The 22,676-nt window shown below is 34.5% G+C and overlaps 1 protein-coding gene across 6 annotated transcripts in view; it reads left to right on the top strand.

Moving 5' to 3' along the window:
- The window catches only part of LOC106051400 (corticotropin-releasing factor receptor 2-like), a 249,220-nt gene that overhangs the window by 195,250 nt on the left and 31,294 nt on the right, over positions 1-22,676 (top strand). The gene's annotated exons all lie outside the window — the stretch shown is intronic.

Below are 22,676 nucleotides of genomic sequence, written 5' to 3'. Positions count from 1 at the left end.
ATGAAATTGAGTGAGATATATTGGTGATGTCTTGAAGCAGCTTTAAACTGTTCAGGTGCTTTTCTTTAAACAACAAAGGAAACCTATTCATTCATTCAACAAAATAAATTGGCCAAAAATATAAGATGATGAAACAATCTTAATTTTTATTGTCGGTAAAATTTCCTCGAAAATATTTTTTTGTGGCATTAGTAGGCCAGTATTTTTTCAAATGTTGTGATCTAATTATTTTTTAATCTATACTATAAAGTAGAAAGTAAGGCGTATGTATGTATGTATGTATGTATGTAAGTATGTATGTATGTATGTTACGAATAAAAATAAAAATATAAAATCATGATAAAATTTGGCATAAATGTTCCTAGGGTACTAACTGGAACCGTAGTGTATGTATTGTAGCCCTAAAACAAACTTAAGACCCTAAAAAGAAATGTTGCCTAACTCTATGAAAGTATTATAATTTCATCGAACTAGGCCATGTTTACCATATATAAATCGAAAGGATCTAGATCTAATTTTTGAAACTACACTTTGCACAGATAGTTTTTTACTTTGACACATGAAAATACAACATATAGTCTATTGATTTCATTATTTAATAAAATTAACGCGCAGAAAGAACTCTATACAAGCCAATATTTAACTGTAGATTAGTCTAGATCTAGGCTATCTCTAACTCAAGATCTAATTCAAAGATGATAGATCTACTTTTTACTTTAATACATGAGCATACAAAATAAAGTCTATTCATTTCATATTTTAATCAAATATATGTAGGCCTACAAGCAAATGTTTTTATTTATGTCGATTAGCTATTTTGATAGCTCCATTCATACTATTTTTACATTCACGCATTTGATATACTTATAAAATTATTATTTCGTTTAATTGTTTACAAAACACTCTCAGTGACCACATCGACAGTGATTCGCTAATTAAGACCGCGGGCCGCGGTTAACATATGGCTAGTGTATGAATATACCAACTGTGTCATTTTGTAAAATATCAAGGAATTAATTTTTTTAACTTTTTATTCATTTAAAAAAATAGGCTTAAAAAAAATCAATTTGGCTATTGAGATGCTGAAAATGACCAGACCAGGCAGTAAATATTTTTTTAGCGTGCTGCTTATAGCCGAATCATTGGGCCGGAAGTGATAAGATTAGTCTTGCTTCTTATTCACGTGACCTTAAACATGTCAATCTTTCACTGAAACGAGAAGTTACGTTTTTTTGTTTTTCGTCTGTATGAGTGTTTATGTCTGTTTGTGTATGTGTGTTTATTTAGGAGTTACGTACTTGTGTTGTAATGGCTTTTTGAGTGCGGGTTTTTAAGGCCTATGTCTTATTCTTAAACGAACGTTTTGGGGGAAAAAAAACTTTGACGGGACGTGCTCCGAAATAGATCTATACAGACGTTCGACTTTCTTATTGGACACTGGGTTAACATTTTTTTTAACGGAATGTTATAGTGTTAGGGAAAGTGTTTTGTTATAGCCAAAATGATCTAGCTCATTTTTTAAAATTAATCATGTATGATGTATACTAGAGTCTCGGTACTCAAAATAGGGGATTGGTAGGTAGCTATTAAGAGTTTTGCCTACATTAATAATATTTTAGTTTGAAAGTCAAGGGTATATATGTATGTATTATTTATAAGATTAAAAAGAAAATAATGGTGTTTTAAAAACATCTTTCTTTAGGTCGAATGTTTATTACATTTAACTGACAGATACTTATATAAAGTATGTATTTTATTCCGACTATTTTGACCTTTTTTATGCCTAAATCGTGTGTACATATTGTTTATATATTGCAATCAATTAATCTTACATATACCAGCATTTATAAGATAGAATAATAAACCAGCACACATTTCTAAGGGCAGATTGACATTTTTGTCCAGACATCAGATTCTGATTTGTATGTTTTCTCTTGAAATTTATGAGACTCACTCATCATTTATAGTATTGTCTTGATAATGTTTCAGGCAACATGTGTAAATATCACTTGTGCATTTTTTTCCTCATATTAATTTTGATGATTGAAATAACAAAAGTTGGCAATATATTTAAGTGGAGCAAATATAAAAAAAAAAGAAATAAAAAGAAAAAGCTATCGCCTTGCTGGCATAGTAATAAATTAACTTTCTCAACGATTTCAATCACTTGTGGTGTGAGATCATTTACCATTTTTTTAGATCAACATATTAAATGAAAAATAATGGTTGTGTACCTCTTTTCAGGGCCGACTTTACTACAGTGAAGGGCTAAGGCCGCACAGGATCTCACCTTAAAAAGGGTGCATCCATATTTGAAATACATGTAAATAATTATAGTATAAAAAATACATATTACATAAAATAAAAGAAATGAAATTTAAAAAAAGAGTACAGAGGTCATTGACTAAAAGGAAAAACTAGTCCCTTTTCCATTCCCACCAGTGCAATGGACTCAGTGCTTAGGTACCCCAAATGGAGGATCTGTTTTGCTTTTCCGTTAAACCTTCAACGACCGTATCCATCCGAGCTCCACAATGAGGCTGAGATCAACTCTCTCAAATTTGAAAGCGTACCCAGTAACCGAGTAGCCAAACTATGTAAATAATGTCCAACTTGAATGTTCACTGCGAACAAGAACTAGCTACGTCTCATTGAATTATATTCGACTTTCTCTTTGAACTCATTCTTTCATTTCACATTTTTGTGAAACAAAGTTTTAGTTCTTTAGAAATTACAAGATTGATGCGAAATACAGAATAACTATTTATAAGCCCATCATCAGTATCATCATCATTATTAAGCTCCGAGTCAGTGAGGATCTGACAGATAGACTTCTCTTCCAAAGAGTAACTCAGTGAGGATCTGACAGATAGACTTCTCTTCCAAAGAGAAACTCAGTGAGGATCTGACAGATAGACTTCTCTTCCAAAGAGAAACTCAGTGAGGATCTGACAGATAGACTTCTCTTCCAAAGAGAAAACTCTGCTGTTGTGCACAACCAAAAAAATGACTTTCGAAAGAATGTGTGCCAGAAAGAGAAAGAGTTTCTTATATAATGCAGACGTTACTTCGAAAAGGAAGATGCTTATGTCCTACTCGTCATGCAATCTAGTCATGCATCTGGGAAGAAGGAATATTTGTACACATTTGTCCTAGCATATATGTAAGGAGGAATGTGCTTTTATCTTTGTGTCTGTCTGAGTATTTTATTAAATTTGAAGATTATGGTTCCGTGTTTTATGTATAATTGCTACTTTACTTTTGAGTCTTCTATCCTGAAGGCTTTCTTAATTTAGTGATTTTACTAAAGGTTTTACTCTAATCAAATGTGAATATTTGTTTTTTATAAATCGCACTGCTCTATTTTGTGTCTGTTCCAGTTTCTTAATATTTTCTTGAGTCGAGGGGTCCGGAACATTTATTGTATGTTCCATTATTGGCCTAACCAAAGCTAAATAACATTTTAGTTTTATGTTCTTATTTGATTTTAGAAATTTCTTTTAATAAACCCTAATGCTTTGTTTGAGTTTTTTTTTATAGTTTCATCAATAAGGGAATTCCATGACAGTTTTTCATTTATTATAACACCTAGGCATTTTGCGTTTTTAGTCTGTGTTACTGGTGTACCATGAATAAAATAAGTGGAATTAATTTGTTTTAGTTTTTTTTTTTTGTTACTCTTAATAACTGACATTTTTCTGGATGGAAAGACATGCCCCAATTTGATTCCCAACTCTGCAATTCATCTAATTTTCTTTGTAAAATTTTTGTATCTTGAGTTGTGTTATTGTTCTGTATATTATGCAATCGTCTGCAAAAAAACCTATACTTGTTCTTGGACTATTTCAATTTGGTTTATGTTGGAGATTTTAACCGAAAAACGGCGTATGAAAGAGTGTATACAAAGAATATTTATTAAACAAATGTGTACAAATAAGCCTGTATAACTGAGCTTTGAAAAAAGTAATTTCTTAATAAATATATGGTAATATGAAGAGGTAGGCCTATTCCTTTAAAATTATCAGTCATCAAATTATTGCAAAAACAAAACAACCAACAAAAAAAAAAAACAACAGAAGATTCTTTCATGTTTCATTCTTAACCAAAACTCGAGAATTCGTTTTGTTATAGTTCACTATTTTCTTTTAAATCGAAGATTAACAAAAAAGAACAAAAAGGTGATTATGCCTTTTTCTACAAAATTGTATTTGAATGCTTCTGTTTTAAACCAAGTTATTGAAAGACAAAGACAGCATCTCATTTTTCATTAACTATTTTATTTGTGTTTGAGCAATTCTCCAAATACCTGATTTAAGAATTAATTTCAAATGGTGTAATTGATTAAGTAAAAAACATGTGATGAATCACTTCGGAGGAGACATCCATCTCTCGTGGACACGCTTTCCCCGCCACCCTTTTTACAACGAGTGGCGATATTGCTTCAATTTGACCTGTCCACTGGGCGACGCCCTGCTTGTGTAGGGCACGTCACCAGTTGAAATTAATGACGCTATGACCTGGAGAAAAACAATTTACTCTGCACCCAGCACGAGATAGATTAATGACCACACCTCGGCCGTTGGGTACCTCAGCCGTTACATGAAGGTTTTTTACTGTTTCAGAAGACAGATGCGCTCATTCATTTAGTTCACTGGTTCTGGGAGCCCAAAGCCCAATTGTTGGTTTTTTTTTAGAACAGAATAAAATATAGTAAAAAAAAAATATCCTACAGGGTTTGGAATTAACAAAACTGATGTTTAAAAACAAAAACAACCTGTAGGCGTCTTTACCTGACAAATAATTCAAATATTAGAAGAAACATATATGTATAAAATATATATAGTCCTTGAGTTATTTCCTTTTTAATGTCCCTAACAAGTCACGCTTCATGTTCTAAGATTATTAGTAAACCTTTTTTTTTATACAATACCTCTATTCAAGATGTTATATAAAGAACATATCAATAAATATTATCAAAGATTTACCTCCGTCACTGGCCGAATCAGAAAATGCACAATTTCTAGCAGCAGACGGTGTTACGCGTTCAACACCTGAATGGAACAAAAAAATGTTTAATTTTTTAAAATTATTATTTTATTATATATATTTGAAGTTTAATAATGGAGGTATTGTCTTTTTACAAAATATGTTTTTAAACATATTTTTCTTGTTGTTTTTGTAGAAAAAATAGATTGATGGATGTTTGGATCCGTTTTGTGTGTGTGTACTGAATAGTGTCTCTATTTGGCCTCTAGTTTTCTGACCAATAAGCTGGGTTAAAAGTAACATTTGTGTTTCCATTCTGTGAATGGACTTCGATTACTTTGGACAGGTAGTGATTGAAACGAGAATTGATTTTTATTGGACAACTTTGATTTACATAGAAACTAGATATATCAATAAATAGATTAAAGGACAGGAAAAACAAATAATTTATAGACATAAAGATAGATAAAAAAGAAAGAAAGAAGGTACATTAGATAGATAGATAGATAGATAGATAGATAGATAGATAGATAGATAGATAGATAGATAGATAGATAGATAGATAGATAGATAGATAGATAGATAGATAGACACAACTTATTACTTCGTAATGTGCATCCAATCATTCCCCCACCAAGAGCGCTGTCGACTCTAGCTACACATTTGACCAGCATTGACGGTTGTGAAGTCTTGACGTGAACTTCCCTTGACGTGCCTTGGGATCAAATCACAGTTCTCTTGACATATGATCACTTTGTCTGGCGCCCTCACAGCCCTTGGCGTACCGAGTTAAGTCTATATTTACCATGTCTCCAGAAACGTGTCATTATCTTGAAAGCATTCTCTGTACACTTGACCAGATAATGTGCTAGGTAATATGCCAGAAAATAGATAATATGCCAGGCAGTGTGCTAGATAACGTGCCAGTGATGTCTCCAAATTCGAGATCTGTTTAAGGCTTCATTCTGTGACGCCATGAAACAAAACTTCAGAGGATGTTTGTAATTGAGTGATATAAATAAAACTTTTTATTACAATTTTTTTAATTCATTGATTATAACAAATAGCAGAAAACCTAGATGTTCAATTCATTCATCCTTTATGAAGCTGATGCTGTAGCTTAGAGGTAAAGCGCTTGGCTTCCGAACCGGGGTCACTGTTTTCTAGGAAAATCGCTATAGCTGTCAGGGCCGGACTTAGGCATAGGTAAACTAAGCAGCCGCGTTGGGCCTCCGATTGGTTGAGGCCTCGCACACGATATTCAGTAACTTTTAGTCTTTTGTTTTCGAACTAAACGTGACGGACAGAGGGACCGACAGACAAAACTCACAGAAGTAAGCGACTTTTATCCCGACAAAAAAATACATAAAATCTGATTAGTGAGGGAACTAATTTTATAAGGCAGAGGCATGAAAGTCGCTAGCTTAAAAGTCAATTTAAATAAAAAATGAACGTGACATCTGTATACAAAATGCATTCTTATCATTTATAAGCAAATATAAATCTTTATCTTTTAATTTTAGTAGAATTTCTATTTTAACCTTTAATTTCCTTTCCAAAACATCGCAATAGATTTAACTATCTATAATAGTTTGTTCCGGATGTTTTTGAGAAAAACAAATCAATGACACCTAATGTTTGGTTTTGCTCTTCTAATTTATATTTCGTTTTATTTTATTGATTAAATTTAAAAAAAACAACTCATGATCAATAAATACGTTGTTACGGATTTTAAAAAAAATTAATAGTATTAAAACGCTAAGTGAAAATTTCTATACTGACTTATGTTTCATTATCTATAAAGTTATTTCGGATACTATGTTTGTAAGACAGTAGAATCTAATATGACTTTTCTTCCAATCCTAATCTAGATCTATTCTAAAAAATCTAGTTTAGATCTAAATCTAGCTATTAGAACTAGTAGGATGGCTCCCTGGTCGTGAGCACTGGACTGTCGTTCGGACTTCTTGATGGTCCCGGGTTCATACCCTGCTCGCTGCCATCCCCCGTCGTCTAGAGTGAGGTTTTGACTAGGAAGTAAATTATCTTCAACTTAAAGGAACATCCGAAACATGTAAACATTTTACAAAACATTTTAATAATGCCAAATGAATCTTTGAAATATTATTACTTTGGACAATCAAAACAAAATCATGTCTTGAATATTCCTTGCAATTAGTCCGATCCGATGGGGACCACCTCTGAGTTTGTGTGATAACATACACTCTCTTTGTAATTTTGTTTAAATTATGATCTAGATCATACAACTTTCTGGTTGCACAAATTACAAACTTTAGTTTAAATAACTTTGTGTTAAGCTCACTTACGTTTCCCACAGTGCAGATGTAAATGTAGTGATAACTGTAGTGATAACTGTAGTGATAACTGTAGTGATAACTGGAGTGATAACTGTAGTGATAACTGGAGTGATAACTGTAGTGATAACTGTAGTGATAACTGTAGTGATAAATGTAGTGATAACTGTACTGATAACTGTAGTGATAAATTTATTGGTTAATGTAGTGGTAAATGTAGTGATAAATATAGTGATGAATGTAGAAAGTTGCAAAGCTATTAAAGCACTACAATGTTCAAGAACATTTGAGGGCTGGAGTTGATAAGGGCTGGGTTTTCGCCTTTAGCATAGCCTCTATTCCCTCTTGTCCCCCTCCCTCTTTAACTAACACTCCTATAATAAAGTAAATCTCGTTAACTAGTGTCTGTGTGGGCGTGTGGTTGTTTCTGATTTTCTAGACTACTTCTTTCCTGCTTTAGTCTGAAGTCTCAAAACATCAAATAAATCTATTCTCATTTCACGACTGCTTCCCCTGCCCTATCTACCCCACCCCACCCACCACACTGGTTGACTAGGACACACACTCACACACATCCTGGAAAAAAAAACTGTCTCAAGTTTGACAGTCTGGTCTCCGGGGTGGGGCTAAATGACCTGTTAGACAGGCAACAATTCCTGATGTCTTACTGCGATAGAAGAGAAGTTTGATGATTAATTCAACTCCTGAGAGATGCGGAGATTCAGTGTTTTTCATACGTGGCCAGAGAACAAACATTTTTTTTATTAATTCACTGTTGCCCATTATTTGTCCTAGTCCCTGAGATTTAAATGGAACTCAAGTCTTAAATACATTTCAAACTTCTTTTCTTTCTAAACAATAAAAGGAATATACATGTATATGTTTATCTAGTAATATATACATAATTGTGTATAAATCTCTCAAGAATTTAAAGACCTATAACTCAGATTGGTTTAAACGATCTCAATTATGCTATCTCAACGACAATTTATTAAAATATTTATCGGCACATTGCGTTTTACCGTGTGCAGGTGCCGAGAACTGAATAGAAGCCACTTTAACAGATAATATTTTGTTCCTTTAGATTAGTTTCTAAAATAGCAATGATAATAATAAAAGACATTTGTAAGTATAGAGTAGTATGCTCTCTTCCGAAAAAATCTTAAAAAGAGAAGGGTTTCCTTTGCTTTCTTTTAAGTTTGGAAAATTTTCAATATATTTATAACTCCATTGCAAGAGAGTTATTCCTGGTTTAAAAGGTTTTGTATGAATATATATTTATTTATTCTATTTAGCTATGGCTGCTAAGCAAATTACGATCAGCAATTTTATTCAGAAGATCAGAATTTAAAAAAAATATATACTTAGGAAACATTACGTTTGATCGTACAGACGAAAATGTGCCGTTAATAAATTTAATGTTGTGTCCCTTCAAAAATGTCGGTAACTGTAACACGAAAATTCCATTGAGAGTTTTATTCAAAATTGCAAGCAACAAAATTCTGTCTAACTTTAAGTCATCACAGAAAGTGGCTCGCCTGGTTCAATCTCCTAGACTCTATTGAATCTTAAACAAATTTGTTAACACCCTAAGGGAACACGCTCACCCCAAAACAATAAACACACACACACACGCACACACACAAAGAATTAATTTGTGAAGTGCACAGATCTATAGCACAACTCATGGAAATTGGCTGAACATATAGTAATAAATATTCACTTTGAAAAACACGAACTTTTTATTTTCCGTAACGAAATCAAGATTTATTACTTTTTTCTCCGCCTTGTGACTCTTCAGTTCGTAAAGATTTTGATTTGAAATAATATTCATTGTTTTTAGGACATGCACATAACACCACATTCGATTTTCTGCTTTTTTTTAGATCAAGCCTTCTTAGGCATCTCAAGCCAACACGGTAGCCACTCAGCTAGTGGAGAGTCTATGAACTCGGAAGATTGTGTAGTTTCTATAGTCTCATCCTATTTTTCATGTTGTGCTAAGTAAGACTCAGACGACGACCTTTAACGGGGACTAATTTAGCTTATACCAACATTTTAATCAGTACAAATTCTTTCCTTTGTTTGAGATACCAAACAAAATAATTAGTTAGCAATAGTTAGTTAACTAATTGGTTTTTTTTTTTTATTTTTGATTCTTGTGTTGTCAGGTAAAATAAATAATTATGCAAAATTTCAGCTGGATACGAGATTGGGTGTGGGCGAAATAACATTTACAAACTTTTAACAAGACAAGTTAAAATAAGCTTTGTGAATGGATGAAATGATGTTTGCTTACCAACTATGTGCATCATCATTTATGTGATCAAAAGTAATCAACGTCATTTGTTGCGGACAATGGATAATATTGTTGAGATTGACCGATATATTTTAAGAAACCAAGTAAAAAAGGTGTCCAGCATGTTGCATAACTTTGCTTAATATTACACAGCTGAATCTTTACTATTCTTAAGCCACTACATCCACGAGATGTACTTAGATATCTTGGCCTGCGATGACCAATATTCGGTCCTTGACGCGCTGATCATTCACCTTCTACTTATTGTGCATTGTGAAGGCATCAATGTTTTGTTTCACCCAACTCGGTGACTTTTTATTTTGGAGGAAGGAGATGAGGAGGTGAGACGTCACGTCAATGGCGTGCCAGGAATTTAGTTGGCCCTCTGGACGAACAAAGGATGGCCATCATTCACATAGAAGATTATTTATTCCACTATAGAAACACACTGTCAAACTCTAAGGTTTAGGCTTCTCAAAACCATCCGTTTTTCTCTCTCTTTTTTTTACGGTAACTATTCATCATCATTGCCAAATTTACATTGCATGGGGTGCTGTGTCGATCCTCAAAACCAATCTCTCCACTCTTGCTGGTCAGTAACTGTCTATACCAGAATATCAAGAAAGAATGCTGGTCCAACAGCGGAGATTACACCATCGGTTGATTAATAGAGAGAAATTGACATAAAGAGAAATAGATATAAAGAGAAATAGACATAAAGAGAAATAGATATAAAGAGAAACAGACATAAAGAGAAAACAGACATAAAGAGAAAATAGACATAAATAGAAAACAGACATAAAGAGAAATAGATATAAAGAGAAATAGAGTTAATAGAGTCTTGTTTGTGCTCATCAGTCACCTCGTGTCTTCAGCGGCCGATAGTATTTCCATGGAGATGCACATAATTCTACATTAAATAAGTTTCAAGTCATTGACACTAAGAACACGTGCTGGGCCAAGCTGAAAGTTTGCACAATTGTTTCTTTTACTTGATAAAAAAAATGAATCAATTAGAATAAATAGCTATTAGTTAATTAACTATTGGTAATTAATTATTTTGTTTGGTATTGAACAAAGGAAAGAAATTGTACTTGACTGATGTGATGGTATAGGGTATGTTGAATCTATACTTTTTAGAGAGAAAGCTTGAAAGTTTGAAACTAACAAGCGATAACTATAACAATGTTCTCACTCCCCTTGCACAGTGGTTAGTGTGTTGGCTTTCATGAGGCTTGATCCATCGAGTTCGAATTAAGGTCGTTTAACTTTTTTTTTTAGTTGTAATAAATGCATTTAAAAAGCGATCACAATAACAGTTACACAGATACCCACTTCTTTCTCCCCCATCCCTTTCTCTACCGGTCCAGACAAGTGATAGGATCATAACGTAGTGAGAAAGCTCAAAGCAGGAAATTAGTGCTAAACAAAAATAGTTGGTAAAAAATATTTCTAATCGCACAAATTTATTATTGTTAATCTAGTTCTATTACTAATTTAGTTTCATGACTGATCCGAACTAATTGATACAACTACTAAATACTCATACTCATATTTTTTTAAATATTTTGTTTTTCTCTTTTTTTTCTGCGTAATAAATGGAACTCTGTACAACGATAACCTAAAAATGATAATATTGTCTGAATTTTATGATTTGAATCATTCACCGCTATAATATTGTTATAAACCTGGTGGTGGCACAGATGGGGGTAGTGGTGTGTGTAGTCAGCCGACGCAAATCGCCCCAGGCCAGCGTTAGACGAGCGGTCAACCGTGACGAGTTATGACTGTCAGCCGAGTTGAGTGTCAACAGGACAGTTCGGGAAGGATCGCCGTCGTGAACAGAGCTCAGGAGCGTCACGAGAGTTGTAGTCATCTGACCACCTAGAAACGTCGAGCGGCGTTCTGTCCGGTTCGAGAAGGCCAGTAGGGACCCTATATAAGAGCGGAGGTCTCGCAGTCAAGACGGTCCACGGCAGGGGTTCATAGCCCGGTTCACTACAGTCCGGTTGACTACAGTCCGGTTGACTACAGCACAGTTCAGCGGTGTGGTTCTGTACGGAGCATTACGACGGTTCAGTGCGGAGTACTATCAAGTACAGTTGAGGCGAACGGCGTCTTGATCTTGGTCTGTGATCGAGTCCGACACAACGAGCCTAGTGTGTGAAGTCAGTCCTGAACTGTTGAACCCAGTGCAAGCCCGGAACGAGACGGAGAGGCCAGTGCAAGAGTTGATACGGCGGAACGGTGTTATCGGAGAGATATTTGTACAGTGTACGTGTTGCCAATTGTACAGTATTGGCTGTTATTTATTCAACTATTAAAGTGTTACGTTACTTTGGAGCCCTGAGTTGTCAAGTTCTTTAAGTTGGTGATGTATGGTGCAGTTTGCAGAGAGCCTGGATAGTGAGATTCGTAACAATATAGTTTCGGTATTCTAAGGCTATTATATGTTTTGAATGTTTTACTGCTACATTATAAGTACCATGTTTCACCGCTATGAAATAGTTGAAGTGTTTTGCCTCTATTAAATAGTTTAAATGTTAGCACATATTGGACTATCTTATCTTATCTTATATAATACAGACGTTACTTCAAAAAAGAAGATGATTACGTCCTACGCGTCATGCATTTAGTCATGCATATTAACCAATGACTTAAATTCTGCCAAGTCACTGGTTTTCCTGGCTAGCTCAGGCAACCCATTCCATGCTCTAATAGCACTAGGGAAGAAGGAGTATTTGTACAAATTTGTCCTAGCATATGGGACGAGGAATGTGCCTTTATCTTTGTGTCTTTCAGAGTATTTTATTAAATTTTGTTTTTGTATTTGAAGATTATGGTTCAGTGTTTTATGTATTATTGCTACTTTACTTTTGAGCCTTCTGTCCTGAAGGCTTTCTAAATTTAGTGATTTTACTAAAGGTGTTACTATAGTCAAATGTGAATATTCGTTTGTCATGAATCGCACTGCTCTATTTTGTGTCTGTTCTAGTTTCTTAATGTTTTCTTGAGTTGAGGGGTCCCAAACAGAGGATGCATATTCTATTATTGGCCTAACCAAGGTTAAATAACATTTTAGTTTTATGTTCTTATTTGATTTATAGAAATTTCTTTTAATAAATCCTAATGCTTTATTTGATTTTTTGTAGTTTCATCAATATGTGGATTCCATGACAGTTTTTCATTTATTATAACACCTAGGTATTTTGCGTTTTTAGTCTGTGTTACTGGTTTGCCATGAATAAGATAAGTGGAATTAATTTGTTTTAGTTTTTTGTTACTCTTAACAACTGACATTTTTCTGGGTGGAAAGACATGCTCCAATTTGATTCCCATTTCTGTAATTCATCTAATTCTCTTTGTAAAATATCTGTGTCTTGTGTTGTTTTTATTGTTCTATATATTAAGCAATCGTCTGCAAATAATCTGACTTTTGTTCCTGAAGTAATGCAATTTGGTAAATCATTTATGTAAATTAAAATAGTAGTGGACCCAAGACTGTTCCTTGAGGTACACCTGAGTTTACTGTTATCGGTGTTGATTTAGAACCATTTATTATTACAGTTTGTTCTCTCCCTATCAGAAAGTCTTTAATCCACTGATGCAGTGGACCATTAATGCCGAAATATTTTAATTTTTTAAGCAAACTATGGTGGTGAACTTTGTCAAAAGCCTTAGAAAAATCTAGTAAGATAGCATCTATTTGTTCACTATTATCTAAACCTTTTGAAAAATCATCAATTAGTCCTATTAGTTGTGTTTCACATGATCTATATTTCCTAAAGCCATGTTGGTATGGTGTGAGGACATTATGTTTGTCTAAGTGGTTTATGATGTTGCTACATATTATGTGTTCTAGGATTTTACATGTGATGCTGGTAAGTGATACTGGTCTGTAGTTTCCTGGGTCAGATTTTTCTCCTTTTTTAAATAGGGGGATGTGACATTAGCTTCTTTCCAGTCCTTTGGTACTCTGCCCTGGTTAAGTGAAGCCTGTAAGAGTATTTTGAACACTGGGGCTAGCTCATTACTTAGTTCTTTGAGTAATCTAGCTGGAATACCATCAGGTCCAGAAGCTTTCTTTGGTTTGGTGTTGGCTAATAGTTTTTGAATTCCATTTTCTTGTACTACTATATCTTCTATGTTGTCTACTTGGTTCAAATTCAGTAATATGTCTTTGTCTCCTGGGGCTGAGAATGCTGATGCAAAGTATTTGTTTAGAATGTTTGCTTTAGTTTCATTATCATTATGTATTATGTTATGTTCATCTTTTAATGGCGCTACGCCTGTTGTTTCCATTTTCTTAGACTTAATGTATGACCATAGGTTTTTGTTGTTATCTTTAGATATTACATTGTTTATGTATTCACTCTGCAGCTGTCTGCTTACTTTTTGGGTTAAGTGTTTAATTTTTATATACTTTTTGTAAACTCTTTCTGCATTAGTTTCTTTAAATTTTCTATATAGGTTTTCCTTCTGTTTACAAAGCTTCTTTAGTCTATTATTAAACCAGCATTTATTTATTTTGTTTAATGTGTATCTAGTTGATATATGATTTTCTATAATGCTTTTAAGATGGTTTTTAATGAAATTCCAGAGGTCATCGACTGGTTGGTTAATGTCTTTTTCTAATAAGAATGTTTGTTGAAAGTTTAATGCAGCTTGGTGTAGTTGTGTTAGGTTACATTTATTCCAGAGTAAGATTTTTCTTTTGGGTTTTGTATTGGCTAGTGAAACATTCTGATAGAACTTAACTTAGCACATAGAAGTGTAGTGTGACAGGCTTTTAAAAGTTTGCGTAGCGTAGCATGTAGAAGTTTAGTGAAACATTCTGATAAAACTTTGATTAACCCATAGAAGTCTAGTGAAACATTGTGATAATAATTTTCTTAGCTTATAGAAGTCTTATAATATATTTTTTTATTTGCTTAGCGCATTCAAGTTTAGTAAAAAATTTTGATAAAGGTTTGCTTAGCGCATACTTTCATTACTTTGAATTACTTGCCTTAGTTTGACTTGAACTGACACATAGCGTCGCAATGTCCCTCTTATTTTAGTCCATCCTGTCATGTATGTGCTTTATGTTCTGTTGACTTTGTAGGTTTCAATTCTGTTCCTGGTTACAAACATTTTTCCTTTTTCTTACGCATTGTCCGGTCAGTCCAGTCCCGTTGGCGACTTTTCATTTCTTGCTCTTTAGCTGTTTGCTGGGCTGTTTCCCACAGGCTGTAGTAAGAGATTTTTTTTTCGCCATTTATCATCCATTCTGTGTCGTAAGCATTTGTTATTGAAAGACTGAAGCTTGTCTACATTGCTATTTAGTACTCTCCATGTCTCTGCGCGAGACCCCTCGGACCACGTGACCTTGGGCGGTTCTAACGCATTGCACCGCCTCTGCGCTTGCGAAACATGTCTACAAGTTACGGATTTCTAGGAATAGCATGCTGGGCGCTTCTTATATTCTGTAAAAGATGTTAATTTTCAAGAAATCTCTACCTACCTAGTTCGGAATCAGCTTGCATCCATGTGCTGTCTTCTATGTCAGTTCAAGCAATATGGTGCCTAAGGATTTTTGGGAAGTACCTTTGTTAGGGAGCACCTATCAACTTTCATATTGCAAAAAAAATAGTTTTTGGCGCATTGTCGTCATCTAAACGGGATATATGCACTGCCTAGCGTAATTGTCGAACTTTAAGTATCTAACTTCGAAGAGAAGGCATTTTTACAAAGCTTATTACAACCCACTCTGTCTGTCTGTCCGTCTGTCTAGCAAAAAGTTTATACACGTTATTTCTCCCACAAGCATTTTGGGACCAAGTTGAAACTTTGCACAATTATTCATTGGCATAGACAGACATGAATGAATAAATATAAAAAAAGTAACCAATTAGTCAATCAATTACTGGTGATTAATTATTTTGTTTGATATCAACAATGGAAATTAATCCTTCAGTATTCACAGATAGGGCTTAATTTGTTGGGTTTAGTCCCATAAAATAATTATTAATGCTAATTCTCCCTAACGCATATTTTGATCAAGATCAAGTTAAAACTTTAAACAATTATTTATTGTACCTAACAAAAAATAACTCAATAAACAAAATACCCAATTAGTCAATTAATTATTGGTAATTACTTATTTTGTTTAATATTGAATAAGGGAAATATCTAGTACATTATTGACAATTATTGTTTAAGGGCGGAGTACTTCCCCTTTAGATACGCTTTGTTTTTTTTTATACTTTGCTTGTTATGTCTTTACTTTTATTCAAAGAAATAGTATTCATTACTTCTTTGAAAACATCCCATGACTTGAAGCAACTGTCTTTATTTTATCTTTCTGGTTGAAAAGAAACTCTATTTCACTTGTGTTCGGTATACTTACCTAGTTTTGTACTAGACCACATCACGTCTTAGGCCCCTGTAACTAACTGTGGTGACACAAATCAATGTCCTAGTGGCGTGCCAATCATCCCAAAGAATCAATAAGCTAGAGACTTCCCTGGCATTGTAAATCACCCCTCTCACACCTTAGTGAGAACTAAAAGTCTAGAAACTAACAGTCTACACTAAAACATCACGTTACAGAGAGCCCAGGGTTTAAAATATGATCGTGCCCTCCCCTTCCCCCCCCCCCCACAACTCCAGAAGAAACATTTACAAAAATAATAATTGCAGACATGCAAACATCTTTAATGAAATAACATGTTTAGGGTTAGGGTTAGGGGATTCGTAACGTTCAGACCGTAAATGTATTGACATAATTCATCAGCAGCACTAGAAAATAGACCCCTTACTGGTCTGTGTAGGTCTATGGTTGTATGGGTGTACGCTTGAATAGGTCATGTTGTATTGGTCTGTTTCTAACTAGATTTGCGATCAAATAGGTCTTTTAGGGTCTATGGTTAACGAGGTCTTTGATAAACTAGGTTTATGGTTTGATAGGTCTATGGTTTGATAAGTCAATGGTTTTATAGGTCTATAGTTTAATAAGTATATGGTTCAATATGTCTATGGTTAAATAGGTCTGTGATTAATTGTCTATGATTTTGTATATACCTATGACTTGCTAGGACCTATGGTTCGTAAAATTCTATAGTTGTAGTAAAATGTATAGTTATAAAGTTTGATTATTATATTGGTCTATGAGTACTATGTTGTTTTTGTGTGTTTTGTTTGTTTTATGTTTTCCCTAAAGACATATAAAAAACTACGTTTGTAATGACATTTCTATCATTGATAGAATTAAAAGGTTTGCAGTCGATGTTAAAGACACTCAGACTTTTGTTTCAAAAGTATTTCTCTAGTTCCCCACTTACGCAGTCCAGTGTCCAGACAAAACTTTTGCTGATGTTAACAAGAAATCTCTCTTTGTCTCTCTCTCTCTCTCTCACTCTCTCTCTCTCTCTCTGTTTTTTTTTCTCTCCCTCTCTTTCTCTATGTTTATCTCTCTCTCTCTGTTTCTCTCTTTTTCTAAGTTTCTCTCTCTCTGTTTCTCTCTATATATATGTTTCTCTCACTGTTTCTCTCCTTCTCTCTGTTTCTCTCCTTCTCTGTTTCTCTGTTTCTCTCTATTTCTATTAGATTTTCCCTCACTCATTCTCTCTCTCAGATTCACTCTTTCTCTCTCTCTTTTCTTTATCTTAACGTCTCCTACCACCTCGTGAAAGGTAAAACAGTTGAAGACAGTTGTAAACAGTTGATGACAGTGGAAGACAGTTGTAAACAGTTGATGACAGTGGAAGACAGTTGTAAACAGTTGAAGACAGTTGTAAACAGTTGAAGACAGTTGTAAACAGTTGAAGACAGTTGTAAACAGTTGAAGACAGTGAAAGACAGTTGTAAACAGTTGAAGACAGTTGTAAACAGTTGAAGACAGTGGAAGACAGTTGTAAACAGTTGAAGACAGTTGTAAACAGTTGAAGACAGTTGTAAACAGTTGATGACAGTGGAAGACAGTTGTAAACAGTTGAAGACAGTTGTAAACAGTTGAAGACAGTGGAAGACAGTTGTAAACAGTTGAAGACAGTTTTAAACAGTTGAAGACAGTTGTAAACAGTTGAAGACAGTGAAAGACAGTTGTAAACAGTTGAATACAGTTGTAAACAGTTGAAGACAGTTGTAAACAGTTGAAGACAGTTGTAAACAGTTGAAGACAGTGGAAGACAGTTGTAAACAGTTGAAGACAGTGGAAGACAGTTGTAAACAGTTGAAGACAGTTGTAAACAGTTGAAGACAGTGAAAGACAGTTGTAAACAGTTGAAGACAGTTGTAAACAGTTGAAGACAGTGGAAGACAGTTGTAAACAGTTGAAGACAGTGGAAGACAGTTGTAAACAACTGAAGACAGTGGAAGACAGTTGTAAACAGTTGAAGACAGTGGAAGACAGTTGTAAACAGTTGAAGACAGTGGAATACAGTTGTAAACAGTTGAAGACAGTGAAAGACACTTGTAAACAGTTGAAAACAGTTGAAAACAGTTGAAGACAGTTGTAAACAGTTGAAGACAGTTGTAAACAGTTGAAGACAGATGTAAACAGTTGAAAACAGATGTAAACAGTTGAAGACAGTTGTAAACAGTTGAAGACAGCTGTAAACAGTTTAAGACAGTTGTAAACAGTTGAAGATAGTTGTAAACAGTTGAAGACAGTGAAAGACAGTTGTAAACAGTTGAAGACAATTGTAAACAGTTGAAGACAGTTGTAAACAGTTGAAGACAGTTGTAAACAGTTGAAGACAGTTGTAAACAGTTGAAGACAGTGGAAGACAGTTGTAAACAGTTGAAGACAGTTGTAAACAGTTGAAGACAGTTGTAAACAGTTGATGACAGCGGAAGACAGTTGTAAACAGTTGAAGACAGTTGTAAACAGTTGAAGACAGTGGAAGACAGTTGTAAACAGTTGAAGACAGTTGTAAACAGTTGAAGACAGTTGTAAACAGTTGAAGACAGTGAAAGACAGTTGTAAACAGTTGAAGACATAAAGACAGTTGTAAACAGTTGAAGACAGTTGTAAACAGTTGAAGACAGTGGAAGACAGTTGTAAACAGTTGAAGACAGTGGAAGACAGTTGTAAACAGTTGAAGACAGTTGTAAACAGTTGAAGACAGTGGAAGACAGTTGTAAACAGTTGAAGACAGTTGTAAACAGTTGATGACAGTGGAAGACAGTTGTAAACAGTTGATGACAGTGGAAGACAGTTGTAAACAGTTGATGACAGTGGAAGACAGTTGTAAACAGTTGAAGACAGTTGTAAACAGTTGAAGACAGTTGTAAACAGTTGAAGACAGTTGTAAACAGTTGAAGACAGTGAAAGACAGTTGTAAACAGTTGAAGACAGTTGTAAACAGTTGAAGACAGTGGAAGACAGTTGTAAACAGTTGAAGACAGTTGTAAACAGTTGAAGACAGTTGTAAACAGTTGATGACAGTGGAAGAAAGTTGTAAACAGTTGAAGACAGTTGTAAACAGTTGAAGACAGTGGAAGACAGTTGTAAACAGTTGAAGACAGTTTTAAACAGTTGAAGACAGTTGTAAACAGTTGAAGACAGTGAAAGACAGTTGTAAACAGTTGAATACAGTTGTAAACAGTTGAAGACAGTTGTAAACAGTTGAAGACAGTTGTAAACAGTTGAAGACAGTGGAAGACAGTTGTAAACAGTTGAAGACAGTGGAAGACAGTTGTAAACAGTTGAAGACAGTTGTAAACAGTTGAAGACAGTGAAAGACAGTTGTAAACAGTTGAAGACAGTTGTAAACAGTTGAAGACAGTGGAAGACAGTTGTAAACAGTTGAAGACAGTGGAAGACAGTTGTAAACAGTTGAAGACAGTGGAAGACAGTTGTAAACAGTTGAAGACAGTGGAAGACAGTTGTAAACAGTTGAAGACAGTGGAATACAGTTGTAAACAGTTGAAGACAGTGAAAGACACTTGTAAACAGTTGAAAACAGTTGAAAACAGTTGAAGACAGTTGTAAACAGTTGAAGACAGTTGTAAACAGTTGAAGACAGATGTAAACAGTTGAAGACAGATGTAAACAGTTGAAGACAGTTGTAAACAGTTGAAGACAGCTGTAAACAGTTGAAGACAGTTGTAAACAGTTGAAGATAGTTGTAAACAGTTGAAGACAGTGAAAGACAGTTGTAAACAGTTGAAGACAGTTGTAAACAGTTGAAGACAGTTGTAAACAGTTGAAGACAGTTGTAAACAGTTGAAGACAGTTGTAAACAGTTGAAGACAGTGGAAGACAGTTGTAAACAGTTGAAGACAGTTGTAAACAGTTGAAGACAGTTGTAAACAGTTGATGACAGCGGAAGACAGTTGTAAACAGTTGAAGACAGTTGTAAACAGTTGAAGACAGTGGAAGACAGTTGTAAACAGTTGAAGACAGTTGTAAACAGTTGAAGACAGTTGTAAACAGTTGAAGACAGTGAAAGACAGTTGTAAACAGTTGAAGACAGTGAAAGACAGTTGTAAACAGTTGAAGACAGTTGTAAACAGTTGAAGACAGTGGAAGACAGTTGTAAACAGTTGAAGACAGTTGAAGACAGTTGTAAACAGTTGAAGACAGTTGTAAACAGTTGAAGACAGTGGAAGACAGTTGTAAACAGTTGAAGACAGTTGTAAACAGTTGATGACAGTTGAAGACAGTTGTAAACAGTTGAAGACAGTGGAAGACAGTTGTAAACAGTTGAAGACACCTGTAAACAGTTGAAGACAGTGAAAGACAGTTGTAAACAGTTGAAGACAGTTGTAAACAGTTGAAGACAGTGGAAGACAGTTGTAAACAGTTGAAGACAGTGGAATACAGTTGTAAACAGTTGAAGACAGTTGTAAACAGTTGTAAACAGTTGAAGACAGTTGTAAACAGTTGAAGACAGTTGTAAACAATTGAAGACAGATGTAAACAGTTGAAGACAGATGTAAACAGTTGAAGACAGTTGTAAACAGTTGAAGACAGCTGTAAACAGTTGAAGACAGTTGTAAACAGTTGAAGATAGTTGTAAACAGTTGAAGACAGTGAAAGACAGTTGTAAACAGTTGAAGACAGTTGTAAACAGTTGAAGACAGTGAAAGACAGTTGTAAACAGTTGAAGACAGTTGTAAACAGTTGAAGACAGTTGTAAACAGTTGAAGACAGTTGTAAACAGTTGAAGACAGTGGAAGACAGTTGTAAACAGTTGAAGACAGTGGAAGACAGTTGTAAACAGTTGAAGACAGTTGTAAACAGTTGAAGACAGTGAAAGACAGTTGTAAACAGTTGAAGACAGTGCAAGACAGTTGTAAACAGTTGAAGACACTTGTAAACAGTTGAAGACAGTGGAAGAGAGTTGTAAACAGTTGAAGACAGTTGTAAACAGTTGAAGACAGTGGAAGATAGTTGTAAACAGTTGAAGACAGTGGAAGACAGTTGTAAACAGTTGAAGACAGTGGAAGATAGTTGTAAACAGTTGAAGACAGTGGAAGACAGTTGTAAACAGTTGAAGACAGTTGTAAACAGCTGAAGACAGTGCAAGACAGTTGTAAACAGTTGAAGACAGTTGTAAACAGTTGAAGACAGTTGTAAACAGTTGAAGACAGTTGTAAACAGTTGAAGACAGTTGAAGACAGTTGTAAACAGTTGAAGACAAGTGTAAACAGTTGAAGACTCCCCTTTGATTCTGGCCTGCATCTGCACGTGAGCTGGTCAAAAATTTCCTGGGCCTGTTCAATGCTCAAAATGAGATTAAGGTGAAGGGAGAGTTCTAGAGATTAAGAAACTCTTGTGGTCATGTGACTGGCATCAGGGTGACGTCATACCAGTTTCGTTTCTTGAAGTGTGGACATATTGAGTAGTCGTTTGAAAGAAGTAACCAAGATAAAATAATCAAACTAATTGTTAACAATCAAAATAAATTGATAATACTTTTTAAAAAACAAAGCTTACATAGTTATATAATAATTATTTCCCTTTTCTATATCAAACAAAATGGATTAATTCCCACTGGTTAATTTTTTTATTAGCGGCCCTCGAAAGGGGAAATGACGCTATTAGTTTTGTATGGCCTGACTGTCCGTCCGTCGTCCATCTGTCCGTCCCGTTTAGATCTCAGAAACTAGAAGAGAAAATGAAAATCGGACATAATGATATTTTAGATCATTCAAAATTCTGAAGAAAGGGTTACTTTTTTCTTTTCCAAAAGTGAACCATCTAATTTTTAAAATTATATATGCATGCAGATTTTTTTAAAAATTACACCACTTTTCAATGAAAAACGTCAGGGGAGGTAACTTTTTTTAAAAGGTCATGGACTTCTTCATTAATAACTCAAGCTAGTTTCAAAGATTTGCGCATTAGTATAAAAAAAAATTGCATGTAAGGTCACAATGGTGAAAGTGTCACTGGATCATTATAAAATATATTCTCCATTTATTATCTAACTGATTGAATGGTTTGATTCAAATGTTGTTTTTAAAAAAGAATTTTTGATACGAACTTCGTTTCAGTTATAAGTTTCAAAAATAACAATCTACTCTTATAGCAAACAGTTTTGACATATCCTCATTATAGGGGCCTACACTTGGACAGTCTAAATAAGACTAAATAGAGCCCAGATCTAATGCATTAATAATGTGAACAAAATTTTTAAATTTTAATTATTAAGGCAATAACTTATCTTCTGGCAGCTTAGGGGTGCAGATTTATTTATTATGTAAACAATAGTATCACATTAAGAAATGAATCGGATACGAACAGCATAGTACACCATTACCCGGTAACAAAAGGCCTACTTTTCATGATCATAACATCGGCCTAGGTCTAGTAATTATAAGATTAAACGTGTAAATTCTTTCGAGTTTTAGTCTAGATATAGTAGATGCTATATCAAGACTCTATATCTAATTCTTCAATGACTACATTGCGCCAAGTCCAACTCACTACTGTATACTACACATGTCCGCTCTCTAACAGCACCAAACACCCACTGTCACGATAATTAAGTTAATTACTGAATAATGTGGGATACACACTTCCGCTCTCTTTCCCGAGCTCAAATAACGACAACCTCATTTCACTTCCTCTCTCTAAATCTTAA

Source organism: Biomphalaria glabrata, chromosome 1 (genome assembly GCF_947242115.1).
Source record: "Biomphalaria glabrata chromosome 1, xgBioGlab47.1, whole genome shotgun sequence".
NCBI classification, from domain to species: Eukaryota; Metazoa; Mollusca; class Gastropoda; family Planorbidae; genus Biomphalaria; species Biomphalaria glabrata.
Note: the sequence above shows the minus strand (reverse complement) of the source record. Positions and strands in the feature narration are given on the sequence as shown.